At 40.3% G+C, this 16,785-nt stretch overlaps 1 non-coding gene across 1 annotated transcript; it reads left to right on the top strand.

Annotated features, from left to right (window-relative positions):
• The first annotated feature begins 13,470 nt into the window (after positions 1 to 13,470).
• Positions 13,471 to 13,578, top strand: LOC112793075 (small nucleolar RNA R71). The gene has a single exon (XR_003197785.1). It is a non-coding gene; the product is annotated as a small nucleolar RNA R71 (small nucleolar RNA).
• Positions 13,579 to 16,785: the final 3,207 nt, after the last annotated feature.

Genomic DNA, 16,785 nt, shown 5'->3' with positions numbered 1-16,785 from the left:
TTGACTTTTTGGTGATTGGTTGCTCAACTGAGATATACTCATTTACTCCCATCTTCACCCCAGCATCTTTACATAGCATAGAGATTAAGCTTGGATAAGCCAATTTGGCATTTTTGGTGTTTTTGTTTGCAATTGTGTAAAGTTCACAAGAAATCAGCTAATGAACTTCCACTTCTTTTCCCAACATAATGCAATGGATTATTACTGTTCTTTTGATGGTGACTTCAGAGCGGTTGCTAGTGGCCAGTATAGAACGCCTGATGAAGTCTAACCAGCCTCTGGCAACTGGTTTGAGATCTCCTCTCTTGAGTTGGTTTGGGATACCCTTTGTGTTGGTTGTCCACTTGGTTCCAGGGAGGCATATGTCCTCTAGAATTTCATCCAAGCCCTTATTTGCTCTCATCATTCTCCTATTAAAGGAGTTTGGGTCATCTTGCAATTGAGGCAGCTTAAAGATCTCTCTTATTTTGTCAGGGTGGAGGTGAACAATCTTCCTTCTGACCAGAGTTTTATAGTCATAGAAGGCGGTTCCAGTTATTCTCTGCCTGTCTGTTTGCCACAGATTAGAATTGAATTCCTGAACCATGTTTCTTCCCACCTTTGTTTAGGATTAGCTAGGATTTCCCAGCTCCTATTTCGAATTTGCTCTTGGATCTCCAGATATTCATCTTCTTTCATATCAAATTTAACTTCTGGGATCACTGAACTTAGACCCATTATTTTGTAGTAATGGTCTGAATGTTCTTTGGTTAAGAACTTCCCTTGATTCCAAAGTGGTTTTGGAATATTCTCTTTCTTGCCTCTTGGAGTGGTTTGTTTTCCCTTAGGAGCCATGATCTTAGTGGGTATTGGTTTAGTGATCACGGATAAACACACCAAACTTAGAGGTTTGCTTGTCCTCAAGCAAAAGAAAGGAAAGAAGAGGGATATGAGGAGAGCCAAGTCCGAATTGTGGAGGTGGGGAGAGGCCGAACTAGGATTTAAAGGGAAGGGGTGGGTTTTCGAAAATTTTGAAGAAGATATGATAGAAGATATGATTTGTAAAAGATAAGTATGATAGGAAAAATATGCACTTTTAAAATTTAAAAGATATGAATAATATGAAAGATATTTGAAAAAGATAGATTTGTTTTGAAAAAGATATTGTGAAGATTTGAGAAAGATATTGATGAGTTGAAAAGATTTGAGAGGGAAAAGAGATAGATTTATTTTGATAAAGATTTGAAAAGAAGTTGAAGAGGATTTAAAAAAAAAGATTTATGTTTAGAATTTAGATACATTTAATATCTTTGAAAAAGGATTTGAAAAATTAGGATTTGTAATATGTTTATGCAAGAAATTATGGATGGAAACATGAAAATTTGAAAAAAATCAAGTTGGGAACAAAAACTTCCTCCCTTCCACAATCCTGGCGTTAAACGCCCAACTGCTGCATGTTTTAGGCGTTTAACGCCCAGTTGGTGCTTGGTTTGGGCGTTTAACGCCCAGCTGTTGCTTCTAGCTGGCGTTAAACGCCAGAAACTCCTTTATCACTGGGTGTTTTTCTGAACGCCTAGGACGTTGTAAATCTGGTGTTAAACGCCCAGATGGCTATCTCTACTGGTGTTAAACGCCCAGTAGATGCTTCTTTTGGGCGTTTAACGCCCAAAACAGCTCTTACTAGCTTTTTTGCACCAGTGAGCTTTTTTTTGCTATTTTATCCTCTGAATCCTTCTGTAACTCTGTGAACTCATGCAATTGCTATTTTACCTTGAAGATAATTAATATGAACCTATAAAATTATCATTTAATTAACAAATAAGCTTTGTTAATGGCTGGGTTGCCTCCCAGCAAGCGCTTCTTTATTGTCTTTAGCTAGACTATTACTGAGCTCTAATCAAGTCTCAGTTTTGAGAATTCTTGCTCAAAATTGCTTTCAAGATAATGTTTGACTCTCTGTCCATTAACAATGAACTTTTTGTCAGAATCATTATCCTGAAGCTCTACGTATCCATATGGTGACACACCTGTAATCACATATGGTCCTCTCCACTGAGATTTTAATTTTCCGGGGAATAATCTGAGCCTAGAATTAAATGGCAGAACTTTTTGCCCTGGCTCAAAGACTCTGGATGACAGCTTCTTATCTTGCCATCTTTTTGCTTTCTCTTTGTAAATTTTTGCATTTTCGAAAGCATTGAGTCTAAATTCCTCTAGCTCATTTAACTGGAGCAATCTTTTCTCTCCAGCTAACTTTGCATCAAGGTTTAGGAATCTGGTTGCCCAGTAGGCCTTGTGTTCCAGTTTCACTGGCAAGTGACAGGTTTTCCCATACACGAGCTGGTATGGAGATGTCCCTATAGGAGTCTTGAATGCTGTTCTGTATGCCCACAGAGCATCATCCAAGCTTCTTGCCCATACCCTTCTACGGTTAATCACAGTCCGTTCCATGATTCTTTTAAGTTGTCTATTAGAGACTTCAGCTTGCCCATTTGTCTGTGGATGATATGGAGTCGCCACCCTGTGGCTAACTCCATATCGAACCATAGCAGAGTAAAGCTGTTTATTGCAGAAATGAGTGCCCACATTACTGATTAGTACTCTAGGGACACCAAATCTATTGAAGATGTGTTTCTATAGGAATTTTAGCACTGTCTTAGTATCATTAGTGGGTGTTGCAATAGCCTCCACCCATTTGGATACATGATCTACTGCCACCAGAATATAAGTGTTTGAGTATGATGGTGGGAAAGGCCCCATGAAGTCAATACCTCATACATCAAACAACTCAATCTCCAAGATCCCTTGTTGAGGCATGGCATAACCGTGAGGTAGATTGCCAGATCTTTGGCAACTGTCACAATTACATACAAACTCTTGGGAGTCTTTATAGAGAGTAGGCCAGTAGAAGCCACATTGGAGGACTCTTTTGGCTGTTCGCTCACTTCCAAAATGTCCTCCATACTGTGATCCATGGCAATGCCAGAGGATCTTCTGTGCTTCTTCTTTAGGCACACATCTACGGATTACTCTGTCTGCACATCTCTTGAAGAGATATGGTTCATCCCAAAGATAGTACTTTGCATCCGAAATCAATTTCTTTGATTGCTGCCTACTATACTCTTTGGGTATGAATCTCACAGCCTTGTAGTTTGCAATGTCTGCAAACCATGGTACTTCCTGGATGGCAAAGAGTTGCTCATCTGGAAAGTTTTCAGAGATCTCAGTAAGAGGGACGCCCCTTCTACCGGTTCTATTTGGGACAGGTGATCTGCTACTTGGTTCTCTGTCCCTTTTCTGTCTCTTATTTCTATATCAAACTCTAGCAGAAGCAACACCCATCTTATGAGTCTGGGTTTTGAATCCTGCTTTGTGAGTAGATATTTAAGAGCAGTATGGTCAGTGTACACAATCACTTTTGATCCTACTAAATAAGATCTGAACTTGTCAATGGCGTAAACCACTGCAAGTAACTCTTTTTCTGTGGTTGTGTAGTTCTTTTGTGCGTCATTTAAAGCACGACTGACATAATAAATGACGTGCAGAAGCTTGTCATGCCTTTGTCCCAACACTGCACCAATGGCATGGTCACTGGCATCACACATTAGTTCAAATGGTAAAGTCCAGTCTGGTGCAGAGATGACTGGTGCTGTGACCAGCTTAGCTTTCAGAGTCTCAAACTCCTGCAAACACTCCTTAACAAAGATAAATGGCGTGTCAGCAGCTAGAAGATTACTAAGAGATTTTGCAATTTTTGAAAAATCTTTTATAAACCTCCTATAGAAACCTGTATGCCCCAGAAAGCTTCTGATTGCCTTAACATTGGCAGGTGGTGGTAATTTTTCAATTACCTCTACCTTAGCTTGATCCACCTCTATTCCCTTCTTCAAAATTTTGTGCCCAAGGACAATTCCTTCAGTCACAATAAATTGACATTTCTCCCAGTTTAAAACCAGGTTAGTCTCTTGGCACCTCCTTAGAACAAGTGCTAGATGGTCAAGACAGGAGCTGAATGAGTCTCCAAAATTCTGAAAAGTCATCCATGAAGACTTCTAGAAAATTTTCCACCATATCAGAGAAAATAGAGAGCATGCACCTTTGAAAGGTTGCAGGTGCATTGCACAGCCCAAATGGCATCCTTCTGTATGCAAATACTCCAGATAGACATGTGAATGCTATTTTCTCTTGATCCTAGGGATCTACTGCAATTTGAATATATCCTGAATATCCATCCAGAAAGTAGTAGTAATCGTGACCTGCTAGTCTTTCTAGCATCTGGTCTATGAATGGTAAAGGAAAATGATCCTTTCTGGTGGCTATATTGAGCCTTCTGTAATCAATACACATACGCCACCCTGTAACTGTTCTTGTAGGAACCAGTTCATTTTTTTCATTATGAACCAATGTCATGCCACCCTTCTTAGGGACTACTTGGACAGGGCTCACCCAGGGGCTATCAGAAATAGGATAAATGATCCCAGCCTCTAGTAATTTAGTGACCTTCTGTACCACCTCCTTCATGGCTGGATTCAGCCGCCTCTGTGGTTGAACCACTGGCTTAGCGTCATCCTCCAATAGGATCTTGTGCATGTATCTGGCTGGGCTAATGCCCTTAAGATCACTGATGGACCACCCAAGAGCTGTCTTGTGTGTCCTCAGCACTTGAATTAATGCTTCCTCTTCATGTGGCTCTAAGATAGAGCTTATGATTACAGGAAAAGTGTCACCTTCTCCCAGAAATGCATATTTCATGGATAGTAGTAATGGTTTGAGCTCGGGTTTAGGAGGTTTCTCCTCTTCCTGAGGGAATTTCAGAGGTTCTATTATTCTCTCTGGTTCCTCCAGATCAGGCTGAAAATCTTTAAAGATATCCTCTAGCTCTAATTCGAGACTCTCAATCATATTGACCTCTTCCACCAGAGAGTCAATAATATCAATGCTCATGCAGTCGTTTGGGGTGTCTGGATGCTGCATAGCTTTGACAACATTCAACTTAAACTCGTTCTCATTGACTCTCAGGGTTAATTCCCCTTTTTGGATGTCAATGAGGGTTCATCCAGTTGCTAGGAAAGGTCTTCCTAGAATGAGAGTTGCACTCTTGTGCTCCTCCATTTCCAGCACCACAAATTCAGTGAAAAAGGCAAATGGCCCAACCTTGATGATGAGTGGATAATTTATACGCTTTTTGGCATTGTTTTTAGGTAGTTTTTAGTAAGTTCAAGCTACTTTTAGGGATGTTTTCATTAGTTTTTATGTTAAATTCACATTTCTGGACTTTACTATGAGTTTGTGTGTTTTTCTGTAATTTCAGGTAATTTCTGGCTGAAATTGAGGGACTTGAGCAAAACTCTAAAAAAGGCTGACAAAAGGACTGCTGATGCTGTTGGAATCTGACCTCCCTGCACTCGAAATGGATTTTCTGGAGCTACAGAACTCAAAATGGCACGCTCTCCAGCAATATATAATAGTCCATACTTTATTCGGAAATTGACGACGTAACTTGGCGTTGAACGCCAAGTACATGCTGCTGTCTGGAGTTAAACGCCAGAAACACGTCATGATCCGGAGTTGAATGCCCAAAACACGCTATAACGTGGAGTTCAACTCCAAGAAAAGCCTCAGCTCGTGGATAGATCAAGCTCAGCCCAAACATACACCAAGTGGGCCCCGGAAGTGGATTTATGCATCAATTACTTACTCATGTAAACCCTAGTAGCTAGTTTAGTATAAATAAGACTTTTTACTAGTGTATTAGTCATCTTTTGGCCATTCGGTCTTTTGGTCGTTCAGGGGGCTGGCCTCTCGGCCATGCCTGAATCTTTCACTTATGTATTTTCAACGGTGGAGTTTTTACACACCATAGATTAAGGGTGTGGAGCTCTGCTGTACCTCAAGTTTCAATACAATTACTATTATTTTCTATTCAATTCTCTTTATTCTTATTCCAAGATATACGTTGCACTTCAACTTGATGAATGTGATGATCCGTGACACTCATCATCATTTTCACCTATGAACGCGCGTGACTGACAACCACTTCCGTTCTACCTTAGGCCGGGCGCATATCTCTTAGATTCCCCAACAGAATCTTCGTGGTATAAGCTAGAATTGATGACGGCATTCATGAGAATCCGGAAAGTCTAAACCTTGTCTATGGTATTCCGAGTAGGATTCTGGGATTGAATGACTGTGATGAGCTTCAAACTCCTGAAGGCTGGGCGTTAGTGACAGACGCAAAAGAATCAAGGGATTATATTCCATCCTGATTGAGAACCGACAGATGATTAGCCGTGCTGTGACAGAGCATAGGACCATTTTCACTGAGAGGATGGGATGTAGCCATTGATGATGGTGATGCCCTACATACAGCTTGCCATGGAAAGGAGTAAGAAGGATTGGATGAAAGCAATAGGAAAGTAGAGATTCGAAAGGATTCTCGCATCTCCACACGCCTATCTGAAATTCCCACTATTGATTCACATAAATATTTCTATCCTTTTTTATTTTATTTATCTTTTAAATATCTAATCCAATTACATTTGACCCTATGAATCCACTTAACTGAGATTTACAAGGTGACCATAGCTTGCTTCATACCAACAATCTCTGTGGGATCGACCCTTACTCACGTAAGGTTTATTACTTGGACGACCCAGTACACTTGCTGGTTAGTTGAACGGATTTGTGACTTCAAATAGAGCCAATTATTAAATTTCATACAAGTACAAAGAATATGGATCACAATTTCGTCCACCAAGTTTTTGGCGCCGTTGCCGGGGATTGTTGAGTTTGAACAACTGACGGTTCATCTTGTTGCTCAGATTAGGTAAATTTCTTTTCAAAATTTTTCAAAAGTCTTTTTCAAAATTTTTCTTTTCTTTTTAGTTTTTCCAAACTTTATTTTCGAAAAAAATTAATAAAAATACAAAAAAATCATAAAATCATAAAAATAAAAAATATTTTATGTTCCTTGTTTGAGTCTTGAGTCAATTTTTATGTTTGGTGTCAATTGCATGCTTTAAATTTTATTATGCATTTTTTTCGAAAATTTTATGCATTCATAGTGTTCTTCATGATCTTCAAGCTGTTCTTGGTAAGTCTTCTTGTTTGATCTTGATGTTTTATTATTTTGTGTTGGTTGTTGTTCTTCATATGCATTTTTCGTTTGTTAGAGTCCATGCATTAAAGATTTCTGGTGCACGAAATTGTGATCAATACTTTTCACAATTCAAATAATCCCCGGTAATGAATCCAAAAACTTGGTGTTCAATACCATGGCATAAACACAACTTCGCACAACTAACCAGCAAGTGTACTGGGTCGTCCAAGTAATAAACCTTACGCGAGTAAGGGTCGATACCACAGAGATTGTTGGTATGAAGCAAGCTATGGTCACCTTGTAAATCTCAGTCAGGCAAACTCAAATGGGTATGGTGATATACGAATAAAACATAAAGATAAAGATACAGATACTTATGTAATTCATTGGTAGGAATTTCAGATAAGCGTATGAAGATGCCTTCCCTTCCGTCTCTCTGCTTTCCTACTGTCTTCATCCAATCCTTCTTACTCCTTTCCATGGCAAGCTTAAGCAAGGGTTTCACCGTTGTCAGTGGCTACCTCCCATCCTCTCAGTGGAAATGTTCAACGCACCCTGTCACGGCACGGCTATCCATCTGTCGATTCTCGATCAGGCCAGAATAGAATCCAGTGATTCTTTTGCGTCTGTCACTAACGCCCCGCCTTCAGGAGTTTGAAGCACGTCACAGTCATTCAATCATTGAATCCTACTCAGAATACCACAGACAAGGTTAGACCTTCCGGATTCTCTTGAATGCTGCCATCAATTCTAGCCTATACCACGAAGACTCTGATCTCACAGAATGGTTGGCTCGTTTGTCAGGCGAGCACTCGGTTGTCAGGCGATCAACCATGCATCGTGTATCAGGAATCCAAGAGATATTCACCCAATCGAAGGTAGAACGGAGGTGGTTGTCAGTCACACGTTCATAGGTGAGAATGATGATGAGTGTCACGGATCATCACATTCATCAAGTTGAAGAACAAGTGATATCTTAGAACAAGAACAAGCGGAATTGAATAGAAGAACAATAGTAATTGCATTAATACTCGAGGTACAGCAGAGCTCCACACCTTAATCTATGGTGTGTAGAAACTCCACCGTTGAAAATACATAAGAACAAGAGTGATCATTGGCTTCGGCCCCAGAGAGGGAACCAGAAGAACCAAGATGAAAATACAATAGTAAAAGGTCCTACTTATAGAAAACTAGTAGCCTAAGGTTTACAGAGATGAGTAAATGACATAAAAATCCACTTCCGGGCCCACTTGGTGTGTGCTTGGGCTGAGCATTGATGCATTTTCGTGTAGAGACTCTCCTTGGAGTTAAACGCCAGCTTTTATGCCAGTTTGGGCGTTTAACTCCCAATTTGGTGCCAGTTCCGGCGTTTAACGCTGGAAATTCTGAGGGTGACTTTGAACGCCGGTTTGGGCCATCAAATCTTGGGCAAAGTATGGACTATCATATATTGCTGGAAAGCCCAGGATGTCTACTTTTCAACGCCGTTGAGAGCGCGCCAATTGGGCTTCTGTAGCTCCAGAAAATCCACTTCGAGTGCAGGGAGGTCAGAATCCAACAGCATCTGCAGTCCTTTTCAGTCTCTGAATCAGATTTTTGCTCAGGTCCCTCAATTTCAGCCAGAAAATACCTGAATTCACAAAAAAACACACAAACTCATAGTAAAGTCCAGAAAAGTGAATTTTAACTAAAAACTAATAAAAATATACTAAAAACTAACTAGATCATACTAAAAACATACTAAAAACAATGCCAAAAAGCGTACAAATTATCCGCTCATCACAACACCAAACTTAAATTGTTGCTTGTCCTCAAGCAACTGAAAATCAAATAAGATAAAAAGAAGAGAATATGCAATGAATTCCAAAAACATCTTTGAAGATTAGTATTAATTAGATGAGCGGGGCTTTTAGCTTTTTGCCTCTGAATAGTTTTGGCATCTCACTCTATCCTTTGAAATTCAGAATGATTAGCTTCTTTAGGAACTCAGAATCCAGATAGTGTTATTGATTCTCCTAGTTAAGTATGATGATTCTTGCACATAGCTACCTATTGAGTCTTGGCCGTGGCCCAAAGCACTCTGTCTTCCAGTATTACCACCGGATACATACATGCCACAGACACATAATTGGGTGAACCTTTTCAGATTGTGACTCAGCTTTGCTAGAGTCCCCAATTAGAGGTGTCCAGGGTTCTTAAGCACACTCTTTTTGCCTTGGATCACAACTTTATTTCTTTCTTTTCTCTATTTTTTTTCGAATTTTTTTTTCTTTTTCTCTTTTTTTTTCGAAATTTTCTTTTTTTTCATTGCTTTTTCTTGCTTCAAGAATCATTTTTATGATTTTTCAGATCCTCAGTAACATGTCTCCTTTTTCATCATTCTTTCAAGAGCCAATATTCATGAACCACAAATTCAAAAGACATATGCACTGTTTAAGCATACATTCAGAAGACAAAAATATTGCCACCACATCAAAATAATTAAACTGTTATAAAATTCAAAATTCATGCAATTCTTTTCTTTTTCAATTAAGCACGTTTTTTATTCAAGAAAGGTGATGGATTCATAGGACATTCATAACTTTAAGGCATAGACACTAAGACACTAATGATCATAAGACACAAACATAGATAAACATAAGCATAATTTTCGAAAAACAGGAAAATAAAGAACAAGGAAATTAAAGAACGGGTCCACCTTAGTGATGGCGGCTTGTTCTTCCTCTTGAAGATCCTATGGAGTGCTTGAGCTCCTCAATGTCTCTTCCTTGTCTTTGTTGCTCCTCTCTCATGATTCTTTGGTCTTCTCTAATTTCATGGAGGATGATGGAGTGTTCTTGGTGCTGCACCCTTAGTTGTCCCATGTTGGAACTCAATTCTCCTAGGGAGGTGTTTAGTTGCTCCCAATAGTTTTGTGGAGGAAAGTGCATCCCTTGAGGAATCTCAGGGATCTCATGATGAGTGGGGTCTCTTGTGTGCTCCATCCTCTTCTTAGTGATGGGCTTGTCCTCATCAATAGGGATGTCTCCCTCTATGTCAACTCCAACTGAATAACAGAGGTGACAAATGAGATGAGGAAAGGCTAACCTTGCCAAGGTAGAGGACTTGTCCGCCACCTTATAGAGTTCTTGAGCTATAACCTCATGAACTTCTATTTCTTCTCCAATCATGATGCTATGAATCATGATAGCCCGGTCTATGGTAACTTCGGACCGGTTGCTAGTGGGAATGATTGAGCGTTGAATAAACTCCAACCATCCTCTAGCCACGGGCTTGAGGTCATGCCTTCTCAATTGAATCGGCTTCCCTCTTGAATCTCTCTTCCATTGGGCGCCCTCTTCACATATGACTGTGAGGACTTGGTCTAACCTTTGATCAAAGTTGACCCTTCTAGTGTAAGGGTGTTCATCTCCTTGCATCATGGGCAAGTTGAATGCCAACCTTACATTTTCCGGACTAAAAACCAAGTATTTCCCCCGAACCATAGTAAGCCAATTCTTTGGATTCGGGTTCATACTTTGGTCATGGTTCTTGGTGATCCATGCATTGGCATAGAACTCTTGAACCATCAAGATTCCGACTTGTTGAATGGGGTTGGTAAGAACTTCCCAACCTCTTCTTCGGATCTCATGTCGGATCTCCGGATATTCATTCTTTTTGAGTGAAAAAGGGACCTCAGGGATCACCTTCTTCAAGGCCACAACTTCATAGAAGTGGTCTTGATGCACCCTTGAGATGAATCTCTCCATCTCCCATGACTCGGAGGTAGAAGCTTTTGCCTTCCCTTTCCTCTTTCTAGAGGTTTCTCCGGCCTTGGATGCCATAAATGGTTATGGAAAAACAAAAAGCAATGCTTTTACCACACCAAACTTAAAATGTTTGCTCGTCCTCGAGCAAAAGAAGAAAGAAGAGAGTAGAAGAAGAAGAAATGAGGAAGAAGGGAATGGCTTTGTGTTCGGCCAAAGGGGGGAGAAGTGGTGTTTAGGTTGTGTGAAAATGAAGGAGTGAAGGAGGGTTTATATAGGAGAGGGAGGAGGGTAGGGTTCGGTCAAGTGAGGGTGGGTTTGGGTGGGAAAGTGGTTTGAATTTGAATGGTGAGGTAGGTGGGGTTTTATGAAGGATGGATGTGAGTGGTGAAGAGCAAGATGGGATTTGATAGGTGAAGGGTTTTTGGGGAAAAGGTGGTGAGGTGATTGGTGAATGGGTGAAGAAGAGAGAGAGAATGGTAGGGTAGGTGGGGATCCTGTGGGGTCCACAGATCCTGAGGTGTCAAGGAAAAGTCATCCCTGCACCAAATGGCAAGCAAAATTGCGTTTTTAGCCAATTCTGGTGTTAAACGCCGGGTTGGTGCCCATTTCTGGCGTTTAACGCCAGCTTCTTGCCCTTTTCTGGCGTTTAACGCCAGTCTGGTGCCCCTTTCTGGCGTTAAACGCCCAGAATGGTGCCAGACTGGGCGTTAAACGCCCAACAGCTAGCCTTACTGGCGTTTAAACGCCAGCAAGCTTTCCTCCAGGGTGTGCTGTTTTTCTTTCTGTTTTTCATTCTGTTTTTGCTTTTTTCATTGATTTTGTGACTTCTCATGATCATCAACCTACAAAAAATATAAAATAACAAAGAAAAATATATAAAATATAACATTGGGTTGCCTCCCAACAAGTGCTTCTTTAATGTCAGTAGCTTGACAGTGGGCTCTCATGGAGCCTCAGAAATGCTCAGAGCAATGTTGGAACCTCCCAACACCAAACTTTAGAGTTTGAATGTGGGGGTTCAACACCAAACTTAGAGTTTGGTTGTGGCCTCCCAACACCAAACTTAGAGTTTGACTGTGGGGGCTCTGTGTGGCTCTGTTTTGAGAGAAGCTCTTCATGCTTCCTCTCCATGGTGACAGAGGGATATCCTTGAACCTTAAACACCAAGGATTCTTTATTCACTTGAATGATCAACTCTCCTCTATCAACATCAATCACAGCCTTTGCTGTGGCTAGGAAGGGTCTGCCAAGGGTGATGGATTCATCCATGCACTTTCCAGTCTCTAGGACTATGAAATCAGTAGGGATGTAATGGTCTTCAACTTTTACCAGAACATCCTCTACAAGTCCATGAGCTTGTTTTCTTGAGTTGTCTGCTATCTCTAGTGAGATTTTTGCAGCTTGCACCTCAAAGATCCCTAGCTTCTCCATTACAGAGAGAGGCATGAGGTTTACACTTGACCCTAAGTCACACAAGGCCTTCTTGAAGGTCATGGTGCCTATGGTACAAGGTATTGAAAACTTCCCAGGATCCTGTCTCTTTTGAGGCAGTTTCTGCCTAGACAAGTCATCCAGTTCTTTGGTGAGCAAAGGAGGTTCATCCTCCCAAGTCTCATTTCCAAACAACTTGTCATTTAGCTTCATGATTGCTCCAAGGTATTTAGCAACTTGCTCTTCAGTGACATACTCATCCTCTTCAGAGGAAGAATACTCATCAGAGCTCATGAATGGCAGAAGTAAGTCCAATGGAATCTCTATGGTCTCATTTTGAGCCTCAGATTCCCATGGTTCCTCATTGGAGAACTCATTGGAGGCCAGTGGACGTCCATTGAGGCCTCCCTCAGTGGCGTTCACTGCTTCTCTTTCCTCTCCAAATTCGGCCATGTTGATGGCTTTGCACTCTCATTTTGGATTTTCTTCTGTATTGCTTGGGAGAGTACTAGGGGGGAGTTCAGTAATTTTCTTGCTCAGCTGACCCACTTGTGCCTCCAAGTTTCTAATGGAGGACCTTGTTTCAGTCATGAAACTTTAAGTGGTTTTGATTAGATCAGAGACCATGGTTGCTAAGTCAGAGTTATTCTGCTTAGAACTCTCTGTCTGTTGCTGAGAAGATGATGGAAAAGGTTTGCTATTGCTAAACCTGTTTCTTCCACCATTATTATTGTTGAAACCTTGTTGAGGTCTCTGTTGATCCTTCCATGAAAAATTTGGATGATTTCTCCATGAAGGATTATAGGTGTTTCCATAGGGTTCTCCCATGTAATTCACCTCTTCCATTGAAGGGTTCTCAGGATCATAAGCTTCTTCCTCAGATGAAGCTTCCTTAGTACTGCTTGGTGCATTTTGCATTCCAAACAGACTTTGAGAAATCATATTGACTTGTTGAGTCAATATTTTGTTTTGAGCCAATATGGCATTCAGAGTGTCAATCTCAAGAACTCCTTTCTTCTGACTAGTCCCATTGTTCACAGGATTCCTTTTAGAAGTGTACATGAATTGGTTATTTGCAATCATTTCAATCAGCTCTTGAGCTTCTGTAGGCGTCTTCTTCAGATGAAGAGATCCTCCAGCAGAGCTATCCAAACACATTTTGGATAGTTCAGACAGACCATCATAGAAAATACCTATGATGCTCCATTCAGAAAGCATATCAGATGGACACTTTCTGATTAATTGTTTGTATCTTTCCCAAGCTTCATAGAGGGATTCTCCTTCCTTCTGTCTGAAGGTTTGGACTTCCACTCTAAGCTTACTCAATTTTTGAGGTGGAAAGAACTTTGCCAAGAAGGCATTGACTAGCTTTTCCCAAGAGTCCAGGCTTTCTTTAGGTTGTGAGTCCAACCATGTCCTAGCTCTATCTCTTACAGCAAAAGGGAATAGCACAAGTCTATAGACCTCAGGGTCAACCCCATTAGTCTTGACAGTGTAACAGATTTGCAAGAATTCAGCTAAAAACTGATGAGGATCTTCCAATGGAAGTCCATGGAACTTGCAATTCTGTTGCATTAGAGAAACTAATTGAGGCTTAAGCTCAAAGTTGTTTGCTCCAATGGCAGGGATAGAGATGCTTCTCCCATAGAAGTCGGGAGTAGGTGCAGTAAAGTCACCCAGCACCTTCCTTGCATTGTTGGCATTGTTGTTGTTTTCGGCTGCCATTTGTTCTTCTTCTTTGAAGATTTCTGTTAGGTCCTCTACAGAGATTTGTGCCTTAGCTTCTCTTAGCTTTCGCTTCAAGGTCCTTTCAGGTTCAGGATCAGCCTCAACAAGAATGCTTTTGTCTTTTCTCCTGCTCATATGAAAGAGAAGAGAACAAGAAAATGTGGAATCCTCTATGTCACAGTATAGAGATTCCTTGAGGTGTCAGAGGAAAAGAAAAGTAGAAGGCAGAGGTAGAAAATTCGAACTTATCAAAGAAGATGGAGTTCAAATTTTGCATTAAGGAATAGTGTTAGTCCATAAAATAGAAGGATGTGAGAAGAAGAGAAGTAATTTTTGAAAATTAAGTCAAAGATTTTGAAAACATTTTGAAAAACACTAATTGATTTTCGAAAATCAAGAGTGGAAGAGAAATCAAGTGATTTTTGAAAAAGATTTTGAAATTAGAAATCAAAAAGATTTGATTGAAAACTATTTTGAAAAAGATATGGTTGAGAAGATATGATTGATTTTAAGAAGATGTGATTGAGAAGATATGATTTGAAAAACATTTTAAGAAGATTTGATTTTGAAAATTAATGACTTGGCTATCAAGAAAAGATATGATTCAAACATTAAACCTTTCTCAACAGAAAAGGCAACATACTTGAAATGTTGAATCAAATCATTAATTGATAGCAAGTATCTTTGAAATTGGAAAGAAATTGATTTTGAAAACATATGATTGAAAAGATATGATTTGAAAAAGATTTGATTTTGAAAAACTTTGAAAACCTGAAAAAAATTTGCATTGAAAACAAAATCTTCCCTCTTGTGCCATCCTAGCGTTAAACGCCCAGAATGGTGCACATTCTGGCGTTTAACGCCCAAAACTATACCCTTTTGGGCGTTAAACGCCCAACCAGGTACCCTGGCTGGCGTTTAAATGCCAGTCTGTCCTTCTTCACTAGGCGTTTTGAACGCCCAGCTTTTCTGTGCAATTCCTCTGCAGTATGTTCTGAATCTTCAATTCTCTGTATTATTGACTTGAAAAGACACAAATTAAAAATATTTTTGGATTTTTAATAATCAAAATGCAACTAAAATCAAATAACAATGCATGCAAGACACCAAACTTAGCAGTTTGTATACTACTGACACTAATGAGAATGCATATGAGACACATAGACACTCAAGTCAAGAGAATTCAAAGGTCAGAGCAATGAAATCATCAAGAACAACTTGAAGATCCTTAAGACACATGAATGAATGCATGCAATTGACACCAAACTTAAAATGAGACACTAGACTCAAACAAGAAATTTTTGGATTTTATGATTTTTTTGAACTTTTTTTTTTGTGTTTTTCAAAAATTAAGTGGAAAAAGGTATCAAAATTCTTAATGAGAATTCCAGGAATCATGCAATGTTTAGTCTAATACTCCGGTCCAGGAATTAGACATGGCTTCACAGCCAGCCAAGCTTTCAAAGAAAGCCTCGGTCCAAAACACTAGACATGGCCAATGGCCAGCCAAGCCTTAGCAGATCACTGCTCCAATAGCAAGATTGATAGAAATCAACAAGCTCTTGTGATGATAAGTTGAAACCTCGGTCCAATGAAATTAGACATGGCTTCACAGCCAGCCAGACTTCAACAAATCATCATGAAACACTAGAATTCATCTTCAAGAATTCTGAAAAAAAAAATACCTAATCTAAGCAACAAGATGAACCGTCAGTTGTCCAAACTCAACAGTCCCCGGCAACGGCGCCAAAAACTTGGTGCTGTTGCCGGATCAGAACTTTGGCACTGATGTTACCGGACCAAAAGCTTGCCGAAATACTCGAACAATCCCCGGCAACGGCGCCAAAAATTTGGTGCACGAAATTGTGATCAATACTTTTCACAATTCAAATAATCCCCGGTAATGAATCCAAAAGCTTGGTGTTCAATACCATGGCATAAACACAACTTCACACAACTAACCAGCAAGTGTACTGGGTCGTCCAAGTAATAAACCTTACGCGAGTAAGGGTCGATCCCACAGAGATTGTTGGTATGAAGCAAGCTATGGTCACCTTGTAAATCTCAGTCAGGCAAACTCAAATGGGTATGGTGATATACGAATAAAACATAAAGATAAAGATACAGATACTTATGTAATTCATTGGTAGGAATTTCAGATAAGCGTATGAAGATGCCTTCCCTTCCGTCTCTCTGCTTTCCTACTGTCTTCATCCAATCCTTCTTACTCCTTTCCATGGCAAGCTTAAGCAAGGATTTCACCGTTGTCAGTGGCTACCTCCCATCCTCTCAGTGGAAATGTTCAACGCACCCTGTCACGGCACGGCTATCCATCTGTCGGTTCTCGATCAGGCCGGAATAGAATCCAGTGATTCTTTTGCGTCTGTCACTAACGCCCCGCCTTCAGGAGTTTGAAGCACGTCACAGTCATTCAATCATTGAATCCTACTCAGAATACCACAAACAAGGTTAGACCTTCCGGATTCTCTTGAATGCCGCCATCAGTTCTAGCCTATACCACGAAGACTCTGATCTCACGGAATGGCTGGCTCGTTTGTCAGGCGAGCACTCGGTTGTCAGGCGATCAACCATGCATCGTGTATCAGGAATCCAAGAGATATTCACCCAATCGAAGGTAGAACGGAGGTGGTTGTCAGTCACACGTTCATAGGTGAGAATGATGATGAGTGTCACGGATCATCACATTCATCAAGTTGAAGAACAAGTGATATCTTAGAACAAGAACAAGCGGAATTGAATAGAAGAACAATAGTAATTGCATTAATACTCGAGGTTCAG

Source organism: Arachis hypogaea, chromosome 3 (assembly GCF_003086295.3).
Source record: "Arachis hypogaea cultivar Tifrunner chromosome 3, arahy.Tifrunner.gnm2.J5K5, whole genome shotgun sequence".
Classification (NCBI taxonomy): Eukaryota; Viridiplantae; Streptophyta; class Magnoliopsida; order Fabales; family Fabaceae; genus Arachis; species Arachis hypogaea.
Note: the sequence above shows the minus strand (reverse complement) of the source record. Positions and strands in the feature narration are given on the sequence as shown.